This window comes from Thamnophis elegans, chromosome 1 (assembly GCF_009769535.1).
Source record: "Thamnophis elegans isolate rThaEle1 chromosome 1, rThaEle1.pri, whole genome shotgun sequence".
Taxonomy (NCBI): Eukaryota; Metazoa; Chordata; class Lepidosauria; order Squamata; family Colubridae; genus Thamnophis; species Thamnophis elegans.
The window spans coordinates 118399608-118427581 of record NC_045541.1 but is presented as its reverse complement, the minus strand read 5'-3'; the positions used below and the strand labels follow the sequence as shown (position 1 = coordinate 118427581).

General features: G+C 40.0%; 1 long non-coding RNA gene across 2 annotated transcripts; it reads right to left on the bottom strand.

The window, feature by feature from the left end:
* Positions 1 to 150: 150 nt before the first annotated feature.
* On the bottom strand, positions 151 to 26901 carry LOC116516914. 2 transcript variants are annotated; one of them, XR_004256399.1, is made up of 5 exons: positions 26407 to 26901; positions 24179 to 24407; positions 7692 to 8303; positions 4632 to 6431; positions 151 to 2656 (listed from the first exon to the last, which is right to left on the bottom strand). It is a non-coding gene; the product is annotated as an uncharacterized LOC116516914 (long non-coding RNA). The 2 variants fall into 2 exon arrangements; XR_004256400.1 differs by lacking the exon at positions 151 to 2656 and having other exon boundaries at positions 4216 to 6431; positions 8224 to 8303.
* Between the last annotated feature and the right edge of the window lie 1073 nt (positions 26902 to 27974).

The following is a 27974-nucleotide window of genomic DNA, read 5'->3' as shown; positions in this document are numbered from 1 at the left end:
GGCATGAATAGCTTTTAGGGGGCTTGCAGAATGTTCCTGGGTGGGGCAAAAACGAGCAAAAAAAGCCAGTTTTTCACAAAAACGGGCCCCTTTTTTTGCCAAAAAAATTGCATACATAGCCTTTAGGAAGCTTATAGTGCTGCTGGGGGCTGGGAGGGGCAAAAAATAGGCCGTTTTTCACTCATTTTTGCCCTCCCCAGCCCCCAGGAGCTGTCTAAAAGCCTCCTTAAATCTATGCCCCTTGGTGAAGGGGCGGGGCTTCGGGAGGCAAAAAATGTGTATAACTCACCCAGATTTTCAGCCTCTTTCTTGAAGCAAAAAGGTGCGTCTTATACTTCAAAAAATATGGTAATTATTGACTGGGCATTATATAGTCATACGCCCGTACTGCAAATGGAAGCATAATACAGTGTTGAGGTCCAAGACCATTATCAGCATCTTTTGGCAGGAGTTCTGCAAAAGTTAGCTTTAATGCCAATGCACACATTGCTAGTTCCACATTAGATGGACCACATTAGGAAACAGATACTACAGTATAGTATTATTGTATCTGAAGCCATCTCTCCTCTACAAATATGTAATAAAAGTGCACAAGGTCAACAGAAAATCTTTTTTAAAAATACAGAAATCTCTTGTTGGTCTAGTGGCTAAAGGCACCAGGCTAGAAAGGCAAACACTGTGACTTCCACTCCCATCTTAGCCATGAAAGCCAGCTGGGTAACCTTGGGCATCACACTCCACCCAACCCACCTCATAGGGTTGTTGTGGGGCGGGGGGGAATAGGAGGATGGTGTGGGTTATGCATGCCACCTTCAGTTATTTTAAAAATAATACAGGATATAAACAAACATGTACTGAAAATACTTGTTTGAATATCAACTCAGCACTTAGAATATATCCAAATTTGAAATTTAGATGTAGTTATCTGAATGCTGAATATCGGGTGTCAAAAGTTCGTGAATATGGTCTAGGCTGTAATTTTAAAGTAAATGATAACTAAGGCTTAAGGACTGCAGAGCTTCTGGGGAAGTCTGACTAATAAACCCTCCCTGGATTGAGCATGAGTGTCTGCTGTTTTTTTGCCAAACAACACAGTAGAATGAGAGGTGGAGGAGAGACGGCATTCTGCTGTCTAAACTAACCCAAACAGCTTCAGTACACTACTTTAGTTAGTAGTCACGAACATCCCACTGCTGCTTTGTGGAGGTCAAACACATCTGTACATATTCAAGAGAACTGGCAACACAGTGGGATGTGCAATTAGCATGTTGTACAGAAATTTAACTGCTCCCTAATATATGTGAGATGTGAGGAAACTGCTGTGCCAAAGCCAGGCTCTCAGTTGGAGGAACAAATGGGCGGCCTGTGTTATTGAGAAATCTCTCATTTTTGGAAAGAAAACCCACATCTTGTAGCAAGTTTGTGGAAAGAGAATTGGCTGAAACCATCACTGTGTGTGGCCACAGAAGTGATTTTCAGAAGCATATGCTAAGCTTTTCCGTATGTGAACATAATTTGTGTAAAAATAGAGATTGGTACTTCATATCAACAATCTGGTTTTTACAAACAATTTGAGAGAGAGTTTAATATATTCTTACATATGACTAATGTAATGGATACCCAGACATGCAGCTCATATATAACAGGTGTGGCATCTTCTATTGGACGGTGTGAAAAATACAACCTGCTGATTTTTGTTATTGCCTTTCCTTAATGTTCTCTGTACAAAGTTCTTTTGCATAATATTTTGAGAATTTTTAGAGATTTAGATGATAGATTAATGGGGAGAGAGAGAGAGTATCAGTATTAGTTTTGTAGCCCTTCCATGCCAAAGTGTTTTTAAAACAATTTTAATGAGTTCAGTGATCGAGGCTTCGTTGGTTCTTCTTTCATGAGCTGGTCTGAAGCCTGAAATTGCAAAGGGTTACTTGTACTTAGATTTCAGCTATGGAAGAGAGTTTTGTAGGCATGGAGTGGTTTCTGTTTCCCTACAAAAATACTGCATTGATCAAACATACTTTTGTAACATAATGGTGCATTTATTTACAAAAAAATAAGTGTTCAAGTCCAGGTCAGTTCTTGATGACTTCACAAACATGTTCATGAAAATGCATAACAAACTTCCACACAAGCTTAGAAGGGCTGCAAACATCGTTATTTTTTCTTTGCTCTCTTGGTAAACTCCTTTGCAGAGCATTTGTAAAGTAGTCTTAAACTGAGAGATGCAGGGTTATGCAATGACAATCTCAGTCACAGCTGAGAAGCTACCGCACTAACTCCTCCCAATGCTGGCACCAGTTACGTTTTCTATATTTTTACATACTGGATCTGGCTGTCTGCATGTGTGTGGATCTAATAACAGAAGGAATGTGTAAACATAAACACCCATGCATCCTTAAATTGCTTTCAGACGGTAGGATTTTATGCAGCTCTGCTTCTTGGTTTTGAGAGTTCGGGCTTCTGTCTGACATGAGCAGCTGACACCAAACAAAGGGCACCGGTAAGCCACCAACTGTGGCACAGCCAAGCCCTCAGGCCCCCCCAGCCTTTTCCAAAAGAGAAGGTGCCTCATCTTGGCCCTCTGGCTCTTCCTTCCCTTCCCTTGCAAATGGCCAGCAAGGAGTTAAGGGCCGCCGGTCCCAAGGTGAAAAAGTGGCTGGAAGGGAGAAGGCAGTCAGTCACGCAAGGCAGCCGGGTTCTCACGGCATTGCTGCAGTAACCCTGCTATCCATCTTGTCACAATCCAGGCCCTCGTGTCAGCAGTAATCTACACCGACAGTGGATTAATCTTCCCTCACACACACAGACATACACACGCAACTCCCCAGGGTGAAACAGGAAAGTACCAGAAGCAAAGGGCGGGGGGGGGGGGGGTAACAGGAACAGCTCTTTCCCCCTTTGGCTCAGAATCCTTCTGAAGTAGCAGCTAGCAATGATGCTTGGATTTTTTTATGCTGTTTTTTAAAAAAATATTTTAGTTTCTCCTTCCCTTGACAAGTTCTCCTTTTCTTTGGCAAGATACCCAAGCCTCTATACTGACCCGTAAATACATTGAGGGAAATTCATTAGAAGCATGGGGAGGCCTTTTTGGACCAAGCTGGGATTCCTTTTTGCTGAAAGCTACCAGCAGACATTCAACAATCCAGTGAAAAGTTTGTTCTCTGTATCTATATGGAATGATAGGAGCAGGTTGCCTTTTAAGCAAAGTGCCATAAATTATTTTTTCTTGGATATGGACATTTTGCAGTGGTGGGTTTCCATTATTTTTATTACCAGTTCCCTCATGTGCGCACGTGACTCTTCTGTACATGCACAGAAGTGGGTGGGCGGAGCCTCCCGCCGCCATTACCTGTTCGCCCGATCTGGGCCGAACCAGGAGCAACCCACCTCTGATTTGTTCCTTCTCAACATCCTGGACTACAAATCCCAACACTGTTTTAACAGAATGATCAATGTGAAAGGTTTCATCTAGAAATGATAGGAAACTGCAGCTAATTTTTGTAGTTGTAGGTCACCTGTGTCAGGGAATACTCCAGGGACACACAGGGTGCAACCCTTGTTTTACAGAGGCAGAGCTTTAATAAGTATGCCAACTTCGGACTAAAAAAGTATATCCAGAATAATTTTCAAAAGACTTGAGACATTTCTCTTACTTTAGGATGTGCCAAAGATAATCTTTTCGTCAGATCAATTGGACTTTTTTTTTGTATGGGAGTTATTTATTGCTGAAGATAAATGAATACACTCCTATCCCGTCTCTAAGAAAGATAACATCTGGAATGGAAGTGATCAAATTTGAATTTCTATGTCTTAACAATATTTGAGAAATGGAAGCCTTTTTTTTTCTTTAGAATGTACTCTGCAACATTAGGCTGCAAAAATGCAGATGTTCTCAAGATAGCAACAAAGGGAATGAAGTCCAGGGTGAAGAAGCTTCTTGGATGAGAAGCAAAATGTCTTCAAAGAAAAACCAGAAAGTCCAGTTGCCTCTTGGAAAAGCAGCTTTGGGACAACCGTGACCTGGAAGACAGAGAATCTCCATAGACATTTAGCGGAGCTGCTATTTTGTCTTCTAGAGCAGTGTTTTTCAACCTTTTTTGTGCAAAGGCACACTTTTTTCATGAAAAAAATCACAAGGCACACCACCATTAGAAAATGTTAAAAAATTTTAACTCTGTGCCTATATTGACTATATATAAAGTAATTTTCCCACGGCACACCTTACACTATGTCACGGCACACTAGTGCCGCGGCACAGTGGTTGAAAAACACTGTTCTAGAGACAATTACCCTATTCCATCTTCACTGCAGATAACTGTATCTCTGCCAGATTTAAAAGTAACCATCACAGGAATCTATGTGTTTGCTAGGAAGTGAAAAACAGCCTGATGGCACATAATCCATCACAGGAACCAAGACTTTGATTGAATAGGTATGTATCCTTTTCTTTTCCTTATTTTAGTGGGAGGCCAGGCAGCAATACAAAAGATGGAGGGCTATGCATCTGAGGAGGCAAATTTGAAAGAATGGAATTCAACTATTTATGAGAGTAGCCTGGAATGCTTAGAAATGATCGGTTATCTGTTTTGTTAATGCTGCAAGTGTAAAATTGATGGTGAGAGCACACTTACGTGATATGGGTAGCACCCCAGTGGTTCAGGAAGTTCCTGGAAGGCAGAAAAATGTGCAACGTTGTTAAGCTAAAATCCGCAGAATGCAGGAAAAAGAATATCCAGAGATGGTAGGTAAATAGAGGCACCGATTTTGGGAAGAGATAGGAAGCTCTTCCTAGACTTGCTGGCTCCAGATGAACATTAAACTAGCCCTTAAAGGCCATGCTGTGGGAGGGGGACCAAACGGAAGGAAAACAAACTAATGTTATGGTGGAAGTGGAAAGCTGGCTCTGAAGTACATATAAGGCCACAGTTTTAGGTGTGGAAGGCAGAAGGAAATAAGAAAGGACCAATCTCTGGACTCACCAGGCTGTGAAGGTTGGGAATCACATGGTTCCAAGTCTTGATTGTATGGTGGATAGAAGAGATCCAACTTCACAGATGTTTCTTGATGACTCCATAATGTATGAATCCTAGTATTGTTAATTTCCCTCTTGTTTATGAATTTTATGTTCTTTCGAAGTCTTTGAGTGTTGCATGCATTGCGCTGAGTTAATAGTTTAAGAATATCAATGTGAGCAACACTACTTGTATCCCAAAGCATCTATATGAGTTTTTTCTGTCTAATCCTGAGTTTTGATTCTCTCCCTGACCCTTAAATCTGGCCCGGGGTGTGTGGGCCCCTCGCACCTTGTTTTTGGCCTGGACTGTCTCCTGCCTCCTCCTTTTGACCAGCAGGGTGCTGTAGGAGGCTGTCTACGCTGAAAACAGGCCACAGGGGGGGCATGCACGACCCTACGCTCCGTTTCGGACGGCAGGGTGCTGCAGAAGTCGTCCGGCCCGTCTCCCCCCCTCCCCTTGGCCAGCCCATGGAGAACTACAATGCTGAACCGGCCGTCGAAGAAATCAGTTTGATATCCCTGCTCCACACACACACACACACACACACACACACACACACACACAACTGAACTTTGTAATGATTTCACAGACTGACACTTGGTTTGTGTACATAATGATAAGCCCATGTTTTGTTGGTTGTCACAATGCAATGAAGAAGTTACTTTAATTCTGGTAGCATGACAATAATTGCTGACAAATATAAACTTTAGAAGCTTTCATTTCTACCATCAGCAAGCAAAGAACGTCTTGCACAAACTTTCCAATATTAAACAACATCAATAATGCAACCCACTTGTTTCTGTGAAATGCCAAGTTTGGGAGCAATTTGCCTTTGAACGATCTATTAACTGTTCATGATTTGTTTATCAGTCTTTCTTATGTGAAAGTCATTGGTTGCTGTTACAAGTCATCCACTTTGTTCTTGACTACACAATCAACTCTTCCTGATTCACCATATTTTACATTGTTTGAACACATTTATTACCATAAACAACCTCACGTTCAACTGGAATGAAATGAAGGATGAAGGAATTCATCAGTAGTCAAGAATTCAATCATGGTATGTTACTTAAAGTGTACTGATCCGCACTCACTGAAAACTTTCATTTCACAAACACTAGCAATACAGCTTTTTGTCATGGTAATTTCCTGACAACTGAAATTAAAAAAGCAGAAAAAAATGTCAGAATTTCTAAATCATCAGTTTTGCCATGTGTTAGAAATTTAGAGGCACTACTTTTCATTCACTCCTTGCATTTTCTCAGTATTGCTATAGAGACCAATGCTTTAATGGTTCCATTTCATTGCTAAATTGGAGCCTGATCACATGTCTTCTTGCAGCCATTTGTTTTGAGCACTCATGACATCAATTTCATGAACATTTTAATGGATTCTTAGTTCCATTTTGGGCAAAGTCTAAAGAGAATAAGAAAGATGAAATATAACTTCCATTTTCCCTTGTGTTGGAAGCAGTGACTATTGCTCTTAAATTTGTCATGTACAAAATCTGTTATTCCTACTCACTTTGTTAAAATTACTTTCATCTGTCCAGATTTCCAAGTAGCAATAATATATACACTAATTCATTATCCCTTTGCATTTCTTTTTAGATTCACAGGGTTCACAACCAATATTCTATAATAATTATAGTTTATCTGTTTACAATTATTAATAGATATGACCATAAGGTTCTGTAAATGTATTGCTCATCTTTTTTCTTTATTTTAAAAACACTACAGAATTTTCTTTTGCACTGAATAGTTCGTGAAGGGGCAGTTTTTGGAACCTGAAAGTGCTATTTGCTTTCCTGGAGTGAATACAGATGTTTGTGTTCTATCTGTATAATTCATGCCTATGATTAAATTAATATCAGTTTTAGAGGAAAGAATATAGAGATGTGAACATATTGAAAGAATATACGTGGCCCTCCCAAAAGTGCTTTTTCAAATGGCAACTGGACTTTGTTTTTCCTTGAAGACTTTTCACTTCTCATCCAAAAAGCTTTTTCAGTTCAGTCAGTCAGAAGTGAAGAAGCTTCTTATCTGAGAAGCAAAACATCTTCCACCAAAAACAAAGTCCAGTTGCCTTTTGAAAAAGCACCTTTGGAACAACCATGACCTGGGTGACCGAAGAACCTCCATAGACATATAGGTGGTCCTCGTTTAATGACCATTCACTGACTGAACTTGTGATTTTGACAGGTCCTCAACATTCCATCCTTCAGAGTTCCCATAGTCATGTGATTAAACTTGGCAACCAGCCTGGACTTCCAACCTTTGCAGCATCCTGAAATGGTTCTCTGAAAACCAAGAGGTCTTCTGGTTTCCATGCACACCTGAGATCTTCCACAGGCATGATACAGTCCAATCCAATGCGATTGTCACTTGCTCATTCCAAGAGGAGACTAAAGCCATGTCAAGCCATGGAACAGGACATGGGAACAACTCCAAGCTAATTCTGAAACGCATCTGGTTCATCGGGAATCTGGGATTGACTGATCAAATAAACCTTTCCTCCTTGAGGCAGGAGCAGCCACAGAGAATATCAAGGTTAACAGAGAATTGTCTGTCCCTGACAAGGAACTGATGATAACATTCCCAACTCCATATCACAGCACTACTACTTAAGACAAAACATACACCCCTCCACACACACACACACATCTCTGTCAATAACCTGCATCAGCTTGAGGGTTGCTGTGGTAGCCATGATCATGGTAGAATGTGGATATACATAAGATGGAGAGATGAACCAGAATTCTCATTCTGAAAATCATTTATGAGAAACAAGAAGTTATTGTAAGGAATGGGTTTAGAAAAACAGAATGATTCAGAATAAGGGGCTGTATGGTAACAATGCAAACAAATGTATAATAATGGCTCGACTGGAAAAGGCAGCCAATTTTCAAGACATTTACAGTTTTAGATATGTAGATGATACCATATTAGTTGATAATAAAATAGAGTTAGAAGAGTGCATCATGATTGTAAAAAAATAGAAATTGACAAATGTTAAATATTACAGAAAAATAATAATGGCAGGCAGCATGCTTAATGAGTTTATAGTAAGTTGCTGGCAAAGCAGTATTTTGGGATTTTTTTGAACAGAGACACTACTTCGATATAATCCTATCTAGGTCCTCAGCCACTCTTTGTCATGCCCAGGAGTCTGAATCTGCAGGAGAAGATGAGCTGGAACAAAAACTTACAGTGATTGCTCCGTTTGGCTTTGGAGGAAACTGGGGCAGGGCAGAGTCAGTCCAGGCAAGGCTTTTTGGAATAGTAAGGCCTGCAGGGAGGGAGGAAGAGAGGCAGGGTGAACATGAGAGACAGCTCAGACGAGGAGTAAGGACCACCCTCTCCTGATCCAAGGGCTCAGAGAGTGCAGAGAAGGTGTGATCAGCACAGATTGAGCAGGCTACTCAGGAGGAAAGTGCTCTGTCCATCTTCACCAGGCACACCTGGGAAATAAGACTTAAGGAGCCACTTTGGGGAGGGGCAATTTGTCAGGGACAAACGCTGAGTTCCTGAAGTGTTGCGTGCACGTTTGAACTTGCCAAGAGTCCTTGCATTCCTTTTGGCATTCTGGACTAATTATCTGGATCTTTGGCTCCCTGAACTCCTTGATTTGCCAAATACATTTAGATTTAGTGCCGTGCATCCTCTTGCCAGGATGGACTAATTGCTTGAGGTTTGTGGGAGGGTTTGTTATCACTCTGCTCTGGGACTGTTCTGGGAAACATGGGAGCATTTGGGAAGATTTGGAGCAATAAAGGGGTGGTTTGAACTGCCAGCTGTTTTGTGTTATTTCTGTGCCATGTCGAGTCATCACACTCTTGTATTCTAGGGTGCAATTAAACCCCAGCAGCACTGTTCATTATAGCCTCAAAAAAATAAAAAACCACCTCCAAGCACCCTTTGGAAATCAGAAGGATCTATTACATGCCTACAATAAACCAATCTACAAGGTCAGTGCTACCTGTGGATATTTGTTGCACTGATCAACAGAGTCAGAAAGTGAACTTGCCATAACATAGGACAAGATTATTTTTTTTTTAGATTTATTGAACATTTATAGGCCGCCCTTTTCCCTGAGGGGACTCAGGGCGGCTTACAACAATGGGGGAAGGGAGTGCAAAACAAGACATAAAAGAAACGTGAATAAAAAAAATTAACTATAAAACACAACATTCATTCAACATTCGGGCGGGGTGAGAATAAATCCTATCCCCAGGCCTGACCGGATAGCCAGATCTTGAGGGCTGTGCGGAAGGCCTGGACTGTGGTGAGGGTACGGATCTCCACGGGGAGGTTGTTCCATAGCGTCGGAGCTGCAACTGAGAAGGCTCTCCTCCGCGTAGTCGCCAGTCGGCACTGACTGGCGGATGGAATTCGGAGGAGGCCTTCCCTGTGCGATCTGATGGGACGCAGGGAGGTAATTGGCAGAAGGCGGTCTCTCAAGGATAAGAGGTAGCGTCTACTTTTAGACTGCATCTACTCAAGAGTATAATCTAATTGTAATCTAATTGTGGCCTGTATGTGATTCAGGCCCAATTACCTTGGACAAGCTCATGGTAGTCGTGGTGGTTGTAAACACAAGCTGATTGCCCCCCCCCCCCTTCCTGCTCCAAGAAGTTACATGAAAGTCCTCCAGTACTATTGGGATACTCAGCTGCAGATCCTAGGGCAAAGGCCAGGACTCAGATAGAGACCCTCCTGAGCAGCAAGTGCAACAGCAGCCCCAACTTGTCACTCCATGAGCTGTTGCAAAAAAAAAATATGATTTAGTATTATAGGAGGCCTATGTTTAAAACTGAAAAGACTGGCATCATTTTAGTTTACTCCCCAGATGCTTGTTTCCTGGCCGATTTAACATGCAGGTCTGTAGCCAGTTATAATCACATTGCTGTATTCTTTTCAGACATGTGATTTTGTCTAAATGTATGGCTTTCTCCTGAAGGAAAATGTGTATGTTTATAGATCATTATGCTTATGCCAATTCTGTATTTCTTCTCTATTTGTCATACTATCTGAATTGAGTCACTTTTAATGCACGTTGAGCTCTTGCGCCCGTTCTGAGTTTTGTAAGCAAAGAGAGGCTTGTTCTGACCCTGTATTTTCCAGTGCCCCTTGTTTATCAGACCCAAAGAAGCTGTATTTAAATAATTGAACCTATGCAAACACTTCCTGATTGATATTCTATGTCCTTCTACAGGTTGTCCTTGACTTATCAGCAGCCACTTGGTGACCATTCAAAGTTCTGATGGACTTCCAGAGAGCTACTTATAACCTGGTTTTGAATTTCTGAAGGCTCTCCACGCTCACATAATCACATTTTGGTCATTTGGTAACCACCCCACACTTTCAGTCATTGCAGTTTCCTACCGTCATGTGACCAGAATTTACATCCCCCCCACACACAAAAAAATTGACATTTGTTTCTGATTTCTAGCAAAAAAAGCAGAATAATAGAATGACAAGAGTTGGAAGGACCTTGAAGGTCTTCTAATCCAAACCTTTGCTTAGGCAGGAAGCCCTATATCATTTCAGACAAATGCTTGTCCAACTTAGCCATTATAGGTACAATGTATTTTTTTCCAGAAATGAGAAAAATGGGTTTGTTTAATGACCACAATGTTCACTTAACAATCATCACAAAAGAGTACATAAAATCCACTATCATAAGGTGACTTTCTGAACAACTGGTCAATGACTTGATTTTTAAACATATCATAGCAGGGTTACAAATATATATATAATGGTTAAATATATATAACCATTAGCTGGCAGGAAAGAGTTTGAGAGTTATGCATCCTTTCCTGCCATTTAGTAGTCACCTGCATTTTTGCAAGCCCCCATGGTATGCCTTATTATTTTTTGTGAGTGTTTGTGTATGTGCACATAGACAATGTAGCAATGCCTCTGAATTAAAGCGTTGGCTAAAACTGGGGGAACACTTTGAACTACAAAAAGAAGATGCCGTTCAGTGGAGAGACTAATAATAGAGCTAAATACTTTGGACACTTAATGGAAATCACTGAAACATATCCTGATGATTGGTAAAATTGAAAGCAGCTGGAAAAAAGCCAAGAGAAGACAAGGGGGTCTTAAAGAGATAAGATCCTTTTATTGTTAACAATTAGATAGATACCCATGATGACAAAAGCATGAACATCTAAGAAGACAAGCAATTATTGCCAATTTTGTCCAAAAGATGCCACCTGATGCACAAACAACTACCAACAGCAACTGTTACATGGACTGTGTTCTGATAACATATCAAGTCTTGGATTCCTTAACCATAGTTGATTAAGAAAAACCACCATTGACTGGGTTCACATTTAATGCACCAAGTACTTTGGTTACAAATGGCCAAGCTTGCACAATATAGCAATATGCAAACAATATTCGGGCTTCCTTAGTTGTGTGAACCAAGCCACAGAGGGGTTCCCAGAAGGTAATGCTTATCCTCAAGCAGGACATCTATTCAAACATTGATACTCTTACCCTGTGCCCCTAACCAAACACAGATGTCAATGCATAAATGTAGTTTCTTAAACAAATGCACAATTTTTCCTACTTTGAAAGAGAAAGGCAAGTGGTAATTGACGTTTTATTCTTCAACCCTCCTGTTTATGGCTTGATAACATCATCCCTCAGCTTGTTTACTCAGAAACACGATCCAAGGAATCTACTTGGATAATATGCTGTCCCAGACCAAAATATGCCCACACATGTTTTTTTCCCTCCTGGGAGACATGGCCAGGAAACAGCCATCATTCATTCATTTTTAGCTTCTCTGTCATCAGAACTCAGCATTGAATATTTCCAGCTGAAAGGGCCAAAGTTTAATTCATGAACTAACCTACTGAAAAATCACTCTGGTTTATGGGGGCCAGAAACAGCATTGCCCCCCAGCTCCTTAACTACAAAAGGGGTCACACCCTGGGCCATTAGCAGAAGCATGAGTTCATTCCCTGAACCTCTTGTACAGGATGGATAGGATTGCAACTATCAATGAACGATCCTGCAGGTGCACAGCTAAGAACTGACTAAAACCAGAGAAAGATGACATGCCAGTTCTTTTCTAGAAGGGTCAAACTTAGCTTTTCATTATTTCATCTCTTCTATATGATTTTAAGAGATCGAAATGGAGCCCTAATTCTATGCCTAATAATAATGCCTTCTTTGCAGAGATATTGATGATTGGAGAAAAATAAAAATCTAGAGCCCAAGTACTTTTTCCACTGAATGCTATGACTATATTGTATTATGTATTTTCCATGATAGCTAACACAGGTGTGTCAAACTCAAGGCCAGGGGCGCAGATCCATCCTATGGGGTGCTTAGATCTGGCTTGCGGGGCCACCCTGAAACAGTGAAGGACTGACCCGCGGGGCCGCTGCAAGTGAAACCTGAGCTTCCGAGGGCTGTGCGCAGCCTCCCGAGCTTCATTTTGCTGGCAGGAGGTTGCAGAAGGCTGTCGCAGCTGAAAATGGAGCTCAGGAGCCTGCTTTCACTGGTACAGCGCTCAAGCCACCACAAGCCCCCGACACGAGTGAATCCCTGCCAGTCCCCCCGAGGTCAAACAATGATGTAGCCCTCAATGAAATCGAGTTTGATACCCCTGACCTACTACATGTGTGTGAAACAACCCAAAATATAGAAATTACTTTTGAGTTTATATTTGTTTTACTATCTTGAATGGTTTGAGAAAGCCACTTCCATCTATGGGCCCAGTTAGAATACCTTAATCCCAATGTTTTAAATTTTCAAGGATTTTTTTTAAAAAAACTGATTTATTTAAAATAAAAAATCTGCTAGACAGTTGTAGAATTGGCTCTTCTGTGAAGCATAAACTGACAGCACCTCACTTCCCCCGCCCCAAATTAAATCTAACCAAGGAAATGGAGAAAACAGATCTGAGTCAAAATTTCAATGTGTGATCATTAGAGACTAGTTTGGGTTTATTTAATGCTAACATCTGGCTGAAAAAATCTGAGTCACTTTTTGCTGCTCAGATATGGTAGCTTTGGGATTATTGGTTGATTAATGGGAGGCCTAGCAAACTTTATCCAGCAAAGAAAATGATAAATTAAAGCCATATGTTCGGGAAAGAAGTTGATTTTAGAAGGCTCCTTCCTAATCCAGGACACCACGTAGCAGTTGGAAATATATTGCCAATATCAGCAATCATTACTATTGGCTTTATTACTGGATGTTAAAGATGAGCAGAAGAGAAGCTATCAGGCTGGATATCTTGCAGACTTGTTATGAGAATACCATGTGCTGACCTTAAGAGACACAGCTTCTACATTAAAAAAGAAACAAACAAACAAGAGGCTCACTGTTGCCCAGATCCCAAATTATTCTGGGAACGATTAAGGTGAACATCTTATAGGATTTGCCCAGTTACATCTATGCCCCAAGACTTTGCGGAGGGAGGGACCATCTGAAACCCAGGCCAGTGAAGAGGGGCTCTTAAGCTTTTGTGGGGAATGGCAAAGGACCATGTGGCAATGTGCAAGTCAATGATGCAAAGTAGTTGGCAGAGCTAGGATTTCCTCTTGGTCATTTGGGTGTAAGGGGGATGCCTTTGGTTTTGCTTTGGTGGGCTGCTAACAAGAATTATTGAATTGCCATGAATTGTGCCGGCAGTAAAGTACAGGAACAATTACATTCTGTTCTGGAAGGGCCATTCCTTTCATCTGTTTAATGAAAAGGACATCTAGGGGTGACATGACAGCAATGTTCCAATATCGAAGGCAGTGGTAGTCAACCTGGTCCCTACCGCCCACTAGTGGGCGTTCCAGCTTTCATGGTGGGTGGTATGGGTTTGCTGTAACTCTGCTTTATAAATTTTATAAAGTAAAGTTACTTCCCTACTTTATAAATCACTATTACTGTGGAACCGATGGGTGGTTAGAAAATTTTACTACTAACAGAGATACAAAAGTGGGCAATAGGTATAAAAAGGTTGACTACCCTTGATCTAAGGGGCTGCCACGAAGTAGAGAGGGTCAGTCTATTCTCCAAAGCACCTGAAGGCAGGACAAGAAGCAACAGATGGAAACTTATCAAGGACAGAACCACTAAAACTAAGGAGAAATTTCCTGATAGTTAAAATAATTAATTAGTGGAACAATTTGCCTCCAGAAGTTGTGTTCCAACACTGGGCGTTTGTCTAAAAAGAGGGTTTCCTGCCAGGTGTTGGACTAGAAGACCTCCAAGGTCCCTTCCAACTGTTATTTTGTTATTCTTTCCCATCTAAATTTCCTTCAGCCAGTTCTCTTCAAATAATATCTTTCATTACTTTATCCTCTGTTATCTTGCTCCTCTTCTGTGTGCCTCCATTCATTTCTTCCTTGTCCTTCCTTGTTCTGATTTTAATTCCTTATAACTTATTTCAAGAAAAGAAGAGTCCTTGCATTTGACTTTATAGAGCCACCAGTACCAAATTGCAGGAATTAACCCTTCCAGGAAGCAGGTGGCGGCACTGGATCGGCATGAGGTAAGTGCAATGTCAGCCTCACCTTCCCTCTGTAAAGCAGCCCACTGCCCTGCGTGCAATTGATTGAGATTCCACTCCCAGCCTTCTTGTTTTCTGTCCCTGAGATGCGAGTGGAAGTTGTTTGTCTCAGGCAGAAAAATATTTTGGACCAATTCCTGACAAATCCAGACTATGATGAATTACCACTGGCTTCTCGACTGCCTGCCTGACCACCTCTCCTGGCCAATTTCAGTTAGAGTCCCTCCTGGGTCAGGGTACTTTTTCACAGCCAGTTCTGCACGCAATGCTTGGCGGCAGGAGAGTTCTCCAATGCACGCAAACTCTCGGCAGAGAAATACATGGAGGCAGAACTCCAAACTCTTCCCACCCACCCTTTCTCTTGCTCCCAGGCAGAGCTGGCAGGAATTAAGAATAGCAGTGCTGGAATGGATTGGATTACACCGTAACAGGCTGACAGTTAGCAAGTGGAACACTTCTCGCAGAGCTGGGATATTGGTTTGCATGTATAACCGTTGCACAAGAATCCAATTTCCCTTCAGTTCCTTTAAAACGCTAAGGCTTGTCCATGTTTATTAGTTATGAGGAGGAAGCTGATGACATACACCTTTATTGCCTCTTATATATCATTTCAAGAATGCTGCTGATACTCCGGTATGCTACGTAATGGGCAAGATGAGGAACATCTGTACTAAAATTAAATCAGGAGTTTTAAAAATTAAGAAAGGAGTGCTGATGTCCCGTAAGAGATTAAATTGGGGATTAAAGTTCTGCCTATTTTCAACAGAAAATTTATCTCCTGAAAAAGCAGGTTTCAAACAAGATTGGGAAAGAATACAGATTGTGATGGCTTCTTGATTCCTTTCCGCACCATTCAGTAATAGTATGTTTGTGCTCTTTGTGTGTGTATGTGTGTGTGTGTTTCTATGTCCTTCTGTGTTACAAAGTTAACATGTACCTTGTGTATGTTATGTTGCACCTGTGTGTGTTTGACTTGTGCATGGGGAAATACATAGCTGATGTGCATGTGCTCTGTACTGAGTGAATGACCAGGAGGAAAGGGAATTAAAAATGGAGAAGTCACTGCCCAGTTGCCCTTCTTATAAGAGTCCACTGGAGAAATGTTACTCTGGATTTTCTTTTTCTCCATGGCTGCAGTCATATCTGGTCATTTTCAAACTCAGTCTTTCTTTTGTTTGTTTTTCCTGCTGTGCCTGTTCCACTTCTGTACTACATTTTGCCTGGTAGAGAGAGATGTATCCTGCTGACTGACTGACAGACAGACAAACTGGATGCCTCTTTCCCCACATTCTGCTATTGCACTGGAGAGAATTAAAAAAGAAAGAAAACAGCTCCAAAACTTTTGAGAACTTATAACTTAAATCTTGGAGCTGTCAAACTATTCAAACTCTTAAGATGACTATCAAGCTGCTGGCAAATATCTTTCTAGAATAATAGGGTGAACCTATATCCAATGTAATTAAGATCAAGCCTTGTGCTAGATCAGAATGGGCCCTGTGACATTCTGATCTAGCACATTCATTAAAGGCTCATTCACACAAACAGTAAGAATGGAGTGCAGTCCATGTAGAACAGTGTGGAAATTAACTCAGAGAATCTATTTCTTATGCTAGGAAAAATAACTTTTCTCTTTAAAGCTGACAGCAAATTTTTCTCTCCAGGAAGTTATTTTTTCATATAGATTGTTTAGTTATCCATCTACAATCCAGTTTTATGAAAGGGCAACAAGCCTAATAGTTGAGTATTAACTGATTATTAATTATGCACTTTCACAAAAATTGGAAATGGCAATAGAATAGAATAGAATAGAATAACAGAGTTTGAAGGGACCTTGGAGGTCTTCTTGTCCAACCCCCTGCTTAGGCAGGAAACCCTATACCACTTCAGACAAATGGATATCCAACATCTTCTTAAAAACTTCCAGTGTTGGAGCATTCAAAACTTCTGGAGGCAAGCTGTTCCACTGGTTAATTCTTCTAACTGTCAAGAAAACTCTCCTTAGTTCTAAGTTGCTTCTCTCCTTGAATAGTTTCCACCCATTGCTTCTTGTTCTACCCTCAAGTGCTTTGCAGAGTAGCTTGACTCCCTCTTCTTTGAGGCAACCCCTGAGATATTGGAACACTGCTATCATGTCTCCCCTAGTCCTTCTTTTCATTAAACTAGACATACCCAGTTCCTGCAACCGTTCTTCATATGTTTTAACCTCCAGTCCCCTAATCATCTTTCTTGCTCTTCTCTGCACTCTTTCTAGTGTCTCCACATCTTTTTTACATTGTGGTGACCAAAACTAAATGCAGTATTCCAAGTGTGGCCTTACCAAGGCATTATAAAGTGGTATTAAATTTTTTAATACATGAAATAATAAACTGTCTTGGAGAATAAAAACATGAGGTCAAATTTTCAAGAAGAATTTAGAAGAAGGCTTGGGCAGGGACCTCACCCTTGCTTTACCCAAGATGTCTCAAAGGATCCTAGCAACGTAGCTATAGCCAGCGGAGAGAAACCAAAGTAGAAATAACTCGTCAAATAAGTCAGACAAAAGCTGCAAACAAAGCACGCAGTCTGAACTCTACTTACACCCTAGGAATGCTTATCAAGAGCAGACTGGCTGTTGTTGGGAAAGGGCCAGGACTGCCCTCATGATTATAGTCCAGACATTGAGCTTCCCTTGCAATAAAAAAGTTAAATAATTGGCAATTAGTTTGCTCTTTTTGTTTAACTATATTGTTTTCCATAAAGCCTTGGGCACAATACATTTCTTAATCTTTAAATTGCCACAAATTTGTTATTTCAGCCAGAACTAATTTCACGCGACTGTCCTTCTGGAAACTGTAAGTTTAATTACAATTGAGTGTCTATACCATTTTTTCCCCTCAGTTTCAGAGGAAAAAACCAAATTTCTGCCCCCTTTTTAATCTAAAAAAAGCTTTTTTCCCTTTTCTTTTTATTGGGAAGCATCAGTGCTCTACTTTCATAGTACTACTTTTATCTTCTGCTGCTTATTGATCTCTCCTTATCAATACTCGTTATTTAAAAACAATATTCTGAGTATAAAATGCAAGTGAGGTTGGTGAGTTAGTCTTTTTATCTTTCTGTCAGTCTTTCTCATTCTTTCCTTTTGGACTGGCAAAAAAAAAAAAAAAGCAAAGCAACTGAGAAGGAGAAAATGTTTTCACATAAGTGGATAATATTGTGCGAGAGAGATACTTGTGGAAGGATTATCAATTGTAATAAATTCTACCTGTAACACTGAATGGGTTCTTTCATTCACTGCTTTCATATTTTATTGACATTGTGAAAACTAGAAATGAATTTAAGGAAACAAACGTTAGCACTGTGGATGAAAATAAAGATGACCAATGTAGTTTATTATATAAGCTTTTATATTTTAGACTACATTTTTGTTTGATTATGGGTTAAAATTTACTTTTTTATTTCCAGAATATAAAATGTCTAAAGAGAATGTCTATAACTTCTTTCAAAGATATATCCAAGCATGTTTTTTTTTAAAAAAGATTTAATTTACATTTATTTCAAACTAGGCTATAGGTTATATAAATGCTCTGAACTCTGAACACATGCTTCGCTTTGTCTTAAAATATGGTTCACGCTGTATGAAACTCAGAGGAAATGTACAGTGATGAATGCCATTTCTATTATTTAATCTTATTTATTTATTGAAAGGTACAGTATCTCTGGATATGGGGGGGGGGGTTCATTTAGCTTTCCCTGTAAATATTTTTGAAATACCTTTGCTCTACAAAGCAATAAACGGGTCTATCCTTCTCTTACAATCAATATTAGCACAGCATAACTCTGGTTTCTTCTTCCCAAAAACTTGAAAAGAAGAAAACAAATCCACAAGCTTAGCATTGCTATATTCATTATTTCAACAATGTTTTATTACTCTGGGAAATGGAATTTTCAGACTAATAAATCAGATTCATGTAATTAAATTGAAGAACTGTTATCTTGCTTTTAAATATATATAGCCATTCATTTTACTACTGTCATCACTAAACCAGGCAAAATGACTGGTTTTCATCAGTTTTGTTCTGTCTGATTTTATTTTTAGAGAGAGGCAGCAGCAGAAGAGAGTACATACTGAAACACTCCAGTTTAAATTAAACAGCTGTCATGAAAAAGTTCTCTGGGGCCGTTTCTAATAGGTTGTTCCAAGTTAATAACTATCCATTCAAATGGCTACCGAGTGAGAGGTTACAATTATAAAGACTAAGAGGGAGGCTGTGAAATTAACTGCCTTGTATATAAGTGAAGAGTAAACAATTCAGAGCAATACCTGTTGAAGGTCCCCAGGCAGGAATCTCAATATTCATGGAGAATTCTGCACTACTCTATATTCTTACTTTTTCCCCCTTTTTTTCTATTCTTACAGCACTACCTGAACTATAAACAAACCCTAATATAGTCTTTTATGTGAAGAGACTATATTAGGGAAAGATCTCAGGAATAAGGGCCACCAATATTTTTTTTTCTACAGGATAACATCAGTCAATAAGTAGCCACCTTTCCTGGACCAAAACATTTTTTAAATTTTATTTTAATTTTTTATTAATATAAAATCTAAAATTAACTTCTCTGTGTTGCTTGGAGTTCTCCCTCCATAAACAAAAGCCTTTTCTGCTCTTAAAAAAATGAACTGCTAGAACTCTGTGTCTGGTCTAAATCAAATCAATTGACCTCTTACGTTATTATATGTATGCAGCTTCAGTCACATTGTAGATTTAACTGCATTTGATACTAGTGCTGAGATTCTGTAAATGGATGGCAACTAGTCAAGGAGATAAACCACCTAGAACTAAGAAAAAAATTCCCGTCAGTTGGAACAATTAATCAGTGGGACAACTTGCCTCCAGAAGTTGTGAATGCTACACTGGAAGTTTTTAAGAGGAGATTGGACAACCATTTGTCTGAAATGGTACCGGTATAAGGTTTCCTGCCTGAGCAGGGGGTTGAACTAGAAGGCCTCCAAGGTCCCTTCAACTCTGTTATTCTATTCTAAATGTGATTTATGCCTTTGATCCTAAGTGAAGAATTCTTCTATATATCATAGCTTCTCTTTGTCTAATCAAAGTTCCTGGTTATCAATGAGAAGACCCACAGATTTGTAGGCTCGGTTATTAAGCCATGGTTTATGGTGGCCAACCAGCATCTTGTTTGAAACTCACAGAACACCCCACCCTTTAGGCAAATGGACCCCAAATACTTTTTTTTAGCAGAAGTTTAAGTGGTGATCATATTCTTCATCCATTGTGGGAGTATAACCTTTGACAATTCCACATATAACTCAATATAGCCTCAAGCTAATAGTAGAACTACATTTTGGGCTTAGTGCCATGTGCAAACTCAATCCATTATAACTTAGCAAACAAGCAAGCAAATAGTACATGAATCTTAATGATAAAAATGGAACAGCAAGCATTTTCTACACAATCCACTGTATAAAATGGCCAGAACCTTTTTCCTTCCATACAATGAAAATAATATTTCACTAAACAACTTTTCAATTCTCTTGTATGGTGCCCAACCTACCTTGTCATATGTCACTGGAGTCAACCTGCTTGAATTCCTACATCAGACTCTTCTCTCCAAATCTAAAATCTGAAAAGCTAGTATTGGGAATTGGGGGGGGGGGGCAGGAGAATAGAAACAAGAGGTTGTATTCAGCAAGTTCTGACCAGTTCTGGAGAACTGGTAGTGGAAATTTTGAGTAGTTTGGAGAACTGATAAATACAATCTTTGACTGGCCCTGCCCCCATCTATTCTCTACCTCCCGAGTCCTGTCTGATCGAGAGGAAATGGGAATTTTGCAGTAACCTTCCCCTGGAGTGGGGAGGGAACAGAGTTTTTATAGTATCTTTCCCCTGCCACGCCCACCAAGCCATACCCACCAAGCCATGCCACATCCACAGAACTGGTAGTTAACATTTTTTGAATCCCACCACTGGTCAAAATGTATTTACAAGATTCACATCTTCATCCATATGACGTTTAGTCATTCTGCACAATTTGATTCACTGAACTAAAAACAACCTTCTAGCATAATAATAACACTACACAAGTATGGCCTCTCCTACTGCTGATCTCCTGCTGATTTTGCAGCTGCAAGCAGGCAGCAAAAGATTTACTGCATATCTTATAAGCTTATAACAAATTGATCAATGAGCCACGCTGTGAGATTTTGAAGTAAAGTTTCAGGCCAACATCAAATTTCTCTGGATCATCTTCACAACTTTCAGGTCTTGTATGTTTTCTATACTTTGCATATTTTTCCCATTTTCACCTCTCTGAATGGAATCATATGTTACAGTTGAAGTGTAAGAAAGCTAGTTTTACACATGTTTGCACAGTGCAGTAAGTTATAACTTGTTTAGATATAGAACAACATGTGTGAATCTAGATATTGTGGCTTATAAATTATAGTTATGACTTAGCCATGGTGATTTATCTACCATATTGTGACTTAGCACTATGTTAATGGAATCCATCTCTCTGAATTTAAAGGGGGATACGTTGGGCAATAACATTGGATTAAGACTGTAAGTAAGTAATCCAGTAAGACTGGATTACTGTAACGCGCTCTACATGGGGCTGCCCTTGAAGAGTGTCCGAAGACTTCAGTTAGTCCAGAACGCAGCCGTGCGAGCGATCGTGGGTGCACCCAGGTACACCCACGTTACACCTATCCTCCGCGAGCTGCACTGGCTACCTATTGGTCTCCGGACTTGCTTCAAGGTGCTGGTCATTACTTATAAAGCCCTACATGGCATCGGACCTGGGTACCTGAGAGACCGGCTCCTGCCAGTTACCTCCCATAGACCGATCAGATCGCACAGACTACGCCTTCTCCGGATTCCATCTGCCAGCCAATGTCGGCTGGCGACCCCCTGGGGGAGAGCCTTCTCTGTTGCAGCTCCAGCCCTCTGGAACGAGCTCCCCGTGGAGATCCGGACCCTTACTACTCTCCCGGCCTTCCGCAAAGCCACTAAGTCCTGGCTGCTCCGGCAGGCCGGGGGGGCTGTCGAAGTTTCCAGCCCCGCAGTAACTATGAATGTTGTGTATTTTAAATTGTTGTTTTGTCTATTTATCCCCTTCCCCTGTTTATTGTTAGCCGCCCGGAGTCCTTCGGGAGTGGGCGGCATACAAGACCAATAAACTAAAACTAACTACAACTAACATCTTAAAAAATTACACGCAGGTAGCATAAACAGGGCTACTTAAATTATTTTCAGTACAAATTCCAACAGATGTACAAACTAGCAAATGTCAACTTAAAAGATTTTAATTACAATCAATACTAACAGCATTGGTGAACAAAGCTTGCAACTTTGTAGGAAAAAAGGAAAAACCATTGAATAAACAAAATATGCATCTATTGTTTCAAATTTATATAAATATGCCTAAAATGACATTTTCCTACATCAATCCCATTAAATGAAGAAACTTTGTACACAAGCAGTACTGCCAGTTAAATAGCACGTCTCAGAATTTTCCCTAATTCATGAATAATATGGAACCTTTGAAATTATTCCAGCATGGCTTTGAAAAATTTGTATTTACACACATACACACACACACACACACACACACACACACACTCTGAAGAAAGGACAATGATAATAAATATACTGAATTCCAACAATTTAGAGCAGCCCACCCACACTGGCCATCAAGACTAGTCTGGATTCATTGAATAGCAACTTGTTCTGGTACATCTGAAACTTCACACCCTTACAGGAAGTCTATTTTGTTAATAAACTTGGTCGGTATGAAAAATCAGGAGTCTGGTCACATTTTTTTTTGTGTTTAACTGTTGTTATTAAAAGGCATAAAGCATTAAAATAAAGAAACAAAAAAAGGGACAAACAGGAAAAATTGTTACACGTAGTTAGATTTTTATTTTTGGAATAGTATAAAATATTGAACACAGTATCTTTTTGTGCATGTGCAAATTTAGACATCAGTGATGGATGATGAAAACATAGCATTTATACCATCTATGGTTTTATGTAAGGCATTTCAGATTTGATTTTGCTGGCACCTCATAGAAAGCAAAATTCTATGGTGGGTAAAGGACAGACCTCATAAATTTCTAGTCTTGTAGCATTCTGTACATATATTTGCTTTGGTAAACATATCTCTTTTAATAAACTTTGTTAGTCACAAAAAGCTTTACCAAGCTCCTGATTTTTTGCCGCCATAGAATATCCTAGCTCTCTTATAATATGCAGTACTAAGTGCCAGTCCTATGCAAAACTCATAAATAAGCAGTGCTGCACTTTCCAAATATGAACAATATTCAGAGATGAAGCAGGATTTCTTTCACTTCCGATAGTAAAAATGTCATCGGTGACATGCTCTAAGAAAGATGGCACTGCTAAGGGGCATTCATAAATAAATACAGCAGCTCATATTCTGCTATTTTACCAAAAATCAGGGATTATTCTTTGAACTCCCATAATCCCTTGCTACTGGCCAGGCTCACTGGGGCTGACAGAAATTAGATTCAAAACATCAAGAGGATACTACTGTTTGTCCCTAGAAAACACTAATGTATTTATCTGTTTCTTTGGCTGCCTCCAATATGAAGCCCATGGACCTCAAATACCCACAAAAACTCTGTGGGTTTAATTTGAAAAAGGGTGGAAAACATTAGGAAGCAAGCAGGTAAGATGAGTACTAACTTGCTTGACATAACTCTGTATATGCCTAAAAATTCTGGGCATTTACAGAGAATTGTGCAATAAACATAAATTAAATAAGCACAAACCTATTATGAATACAATTAGTAATTTCCATTCCAGAACAAGGAATACATCAATATATTTTCACATGATTTTCCAATTTTTAGAAAATAAATCTGGTTCTTTTATATAGTTGTTTGTTCTGACACCCCCCTCCCCCTCTGGCCTGTGAGTAATGCAGACACAGGCTTGGCTATTTGCTACTCTTTAATCACAGGAATTACAACTCCGTTGGCTGAAAGCCCAGACAACACTCTCATGCAAGAAGGGTTGGCAACAACCCAAACCAAACAGAACGGAAATACAAAACAGACAAGACAAGAGTTCCTCAAGACTGTTACGAACAGTTGTGTCCTGCAAAAGGATCCCTCCCAATTTCTCACTTATATACTCTCTTGGGAGGGGCCAAGCCACAACTACCTGGGCTTGATTATCTCTTATGAGTCTGCCTCCGCAGCTGCTGCGTTTCTCCACCCTTCTTCGCCTGGCGTCAGGAACAAACTGCCTTGAGTCCTCCCCACTGCTCCATGCCTCAGGCGCCTCCTGGTGGCCAACCAGCCTCTCTGCTCCCTGCTCTGAGTCTGAACCCTGCCCAGGGTCCTCCACATCTTCCCTGGCAGACTCATATGGTTCCTCGCTATCCGAGTCCATCTGCAGCTCATCCTGCTGGGCCACAACAGTTGTCAACTAATAATAATTAAATGCAACCTTTTTGTATTTTTTAAGAGAAAGCCATGTGCATTCTAATAATAATTACACTTAGAGCAAGAATCATTATCCAGTCTAATCCCTGGCCAATATGCTGTGATGGTTTTCGTTTACCATTTCCAGATGATGGGCATCACTCCAGTAACAAATATGTTTACTTACTGTTTTTAGCAGGTGGAAAGAATAACTTATGTTCATAAGGTGAGCGACTTTTTTGAAAGTTCTGCACAATCACATAATGTATGTATTTATTAGTATTTCATGCTTTTCTCCTTCGTTGTTTTTGCGCCTTTGAGTCTGTCTTGAGTCTTGACTCCTGGTGATTGTCTGGCCAAATGCCTGCAGTTTGGTTGGCAGGGGTTTTTGGAAGTAGTTTGTCATTGCCTCTTTCCTAAGGATGAGAGAGAGTGACTGAACCTCACAGCCTGATACTTTAAAAACCATTACAAAAAATTGGCTAACTGTATGCCAACATACACATCCTATCCCTAAATGGCATAAACCCAGAGACTTAGGTTAGTACTTGACTTAGGTGTAAAAAGTCCACAATAGGAAGATGAAAAAGGCAAACAAAATGGGATGGGGATAAAATATTAATGAATAGATGGATCTCTCAGATGTAATAGCTATTATTACTCCTGCAGGAATCCATATAGTATACAATAGCATTACAAATAATATTTAATAAAACAATTTGATAAACCCAACAAAAAATTAAACTCTCATTAAACCAAACAAGTACCAGCAATGCAATTTAAATAAGAAAGTTATTTATCTGCTGCATGTCAGAACAACAAAATATGAAACAGCAGTATAATTGCTTTATACAACATTCTTAATTCTGAAGATCTCTATAACAACTTAGCCATTAATTGTGCTTGAATTGTACACAAGCTTGGTAGAAAGCTAAGGGCTAAAATACTGAATTCCAGACTGCTTAGGAGGCCTTTTGGTGATTAGGCAATTTTAGCCTTTTGTGGGGGCTAAGGTTAGGCTGGAATGGAAGTAGTTCCTCTTTTCTATAAAATGCAAAAACAATAATGTGATGGGGTGGGATAATAGGGTTTCAATAAAATCTGTGGCTGTAAGTTCCTTACATCTATTTCAGAAGTCAGTTTTGTCTTCATCTTTCTCCAACAATAGTAATTACTGAAAAAAATTATTTGCATCTTTTAATGCAAACTTCATCTACCTGGGGCTCTGCAGATACGATGAACTAAACTCCAAGACTGCCCCCTTTCTTCGAAGTAACCTAACACACTGAGAGGTCACCACGTACACAGTACTGTTTCTAGTACTGTACAACCATTGCTTTTATTGCTTTGCTGGTGATGAAATATATTTTAAAGGATTTCAGATTTATGTTTAACGGTTCCCTTCATCTTTCTATGTCCAGTAAAACATTTTTCATTCCTTTTCTTCTTTACATGTAACTTCAGGTATTAATAATGAGTCCCGTGAGGATTTTACTCAGCTAGTCGTTGCCAATTATAGGGGGTGGTGCTCATAGATCCAATCTGGGTCGTTCACCAGGACAGAGGTTAACTAGTGATTAGTTTGGAACTTGCAACATTGTTCTGGGACATGTATATTTGCCTTCATTTGCTCATCTCCGTTTCAATGCCATTGAGCCAGTGCTATCTGAAGACATTTCCGCAGTCGTGTGGCAAGCATGATATCACGAAGCTCTGTTACCTTCCCACCAAAGTGGTACCTATTTATCTACTCGTATTTGGCAACAGGCTGACAGGAGATTGGGAGAGGACGGGCGCTAACCCCATTGTTTGTTGCTCGGGTCACAAACTCAGACTGCTGGCTTTCTAGCCGACAAGCCCAGCATCTAAACTGCTGAGTATCTCCAATGCCCCAGGTATTAATAACTAAGATATTTTCATTAAAAATTACTTCAATTAACTGTGGGATCTTTTTCTAGCGATATTATCCTTATATTTCAATCTAAGAGCAAATAGAAAGTAAATCAGGATATACTGATAAGATTGCTATACAATTTGCAATAGACTTGCAAGGGAATTCAGCTCCCAGTATATATCAAAATAATAGTAATAAGTAAAAATACAAATACTACAAAGTTCTCCCTCCAATGACTGGTCTTATACATAACACTATTTCCTCAATGTTTCTCAAATATGTAGTGGTTGCTTTTGACCAAGTGTTTCTGCATCCCTGCCTGTTAACTTTATAGTTGAACCCCTGAACTATCATAGATGTATATTTGCAGATTCCCTCATTTAATTTATGATCTGTGAGATGTGGTAGATTTTAAAAAGTAGTCTTTTGCTTCTGACTCATCCTTATCTACTGTTTTTCATTTAGAACTATCTAGTGATCTCAGGATTCTGAAAAGATTGACAAGTTTAAAAACTGCTTACCTGTGATAAAAGATATCTCCTCAAGGGATATGTACTTATTAGATTTATATCCCAGCTTTTTTCCAGGGATTCATATTGGTCTACACAGCATTCTTGCCTCCGAATTTAATCTCATAGACACAACTTACATCCAGCATCTTGGCTCCCTGCCACCCGCACTCCAATGCTCCTGCATAAAGGTTATTATTAAAAGTTATCCCATAGTTAATCCGTGATAGTTTTTTAAAGTAATCTTCCAAGAGCGGGTGCCATGTTAGCTGAGATTATGGGAGTTCATACAGTGGGAAGACAGATCTGTTTGAGAAGGCTAGGATACCACAATACGCTTTATTAAATGCAGAGTAAGGGGGTTTCCCATTGTACTGAACCACAGTTTGTAACCTAGCAACACATTTTAATGGTATGACCCCATAAAGTTGCCTATATAGCAATAGCACTTAGACTTACTGTATGTACCGCTTCACAGTGCTCTACAGCCCTAAGTGGTTTACAGAATCAGCATATTGCCCCCAACAATCTGGGTCCTCATTTTACTGACCTTGGAAGGAGGGAGGCTGAGGTGAGATTCGAACTGCCGGCAATCGGCAGTCATCAGAATTAGCCTGCAATACGGAATATGGAGTTCAGGGTTGACTCAGCCTTCCATCCTTCCGAGGTGGGTAAAATGAGGACCCAGATTGTTGGGGGCAATATGCTGACTCTCTGTAAACCGCTTAGAGAGGCCTGAAAGGCCTATGAAGCGGTATATAAGTCTACTGCTATTGCTATTGCTATTGCTATTCTAACCACTGCGCCACCACAGCTCTCCTCTGCTCTTCTCTATCTTACTTTATCCCTTCCCCATTATTTTTTATTTATTTTTTCGTTTATTCAAGTTACATGGCTGCCTACCTGAAAAAGATGAGTCTGGCTGGTGAACAATAATAAAATCAATTACAGAATACTAAAGATGGATGTACTTGCCCATCCCACTCCTGAGAGAGCTCATCTAAGAACATGATCAATGTTATCTCAGCTCCATACTCTGGCCTGAATTCTGACTGAGAGTTCCAGATAATCTGCTTCATCCAAGGTCCTCTGAAGCTGCTGTGTAACCACTTTCTCTGCAACGTTCCTCAGAAAGGGAAGGTTGGAGACTGGATAGAAACTGGCCAGATTAGTTAGATTAGCTAGGTCGAACAATGATCCCTTGAGAAGGGGGTGCACTAAGGCTCCTTCAGAGGCAGCAAAACCACTCCTCCCTCAAGGAAAAAATTCACAGGTCTGTAAAGTAAAACAAAGCTGAAGATCATAAGCATAGTTGCAATTTCACTTAATTATTGCACTGTTTAACTTGAGTTGTTGGTTTCAATTGTGGTTGTTAAACGAGGACTACCTGCAATCGTGTTTACCTTTTTAGTCCAACAATCTCCAAAGGCAGCCTCCATGTATGTAATCTATTGATGTCCATGAAACTGTAGAAGCTTATAGAAAGAAGTCAAGTGACAAGCAGTGGCTTGAAATAATAAAAGGGGCAAAATGGCAAAGAGAACAGCAATTGTCATGCCCATGTATTTTTTTGCTGATTT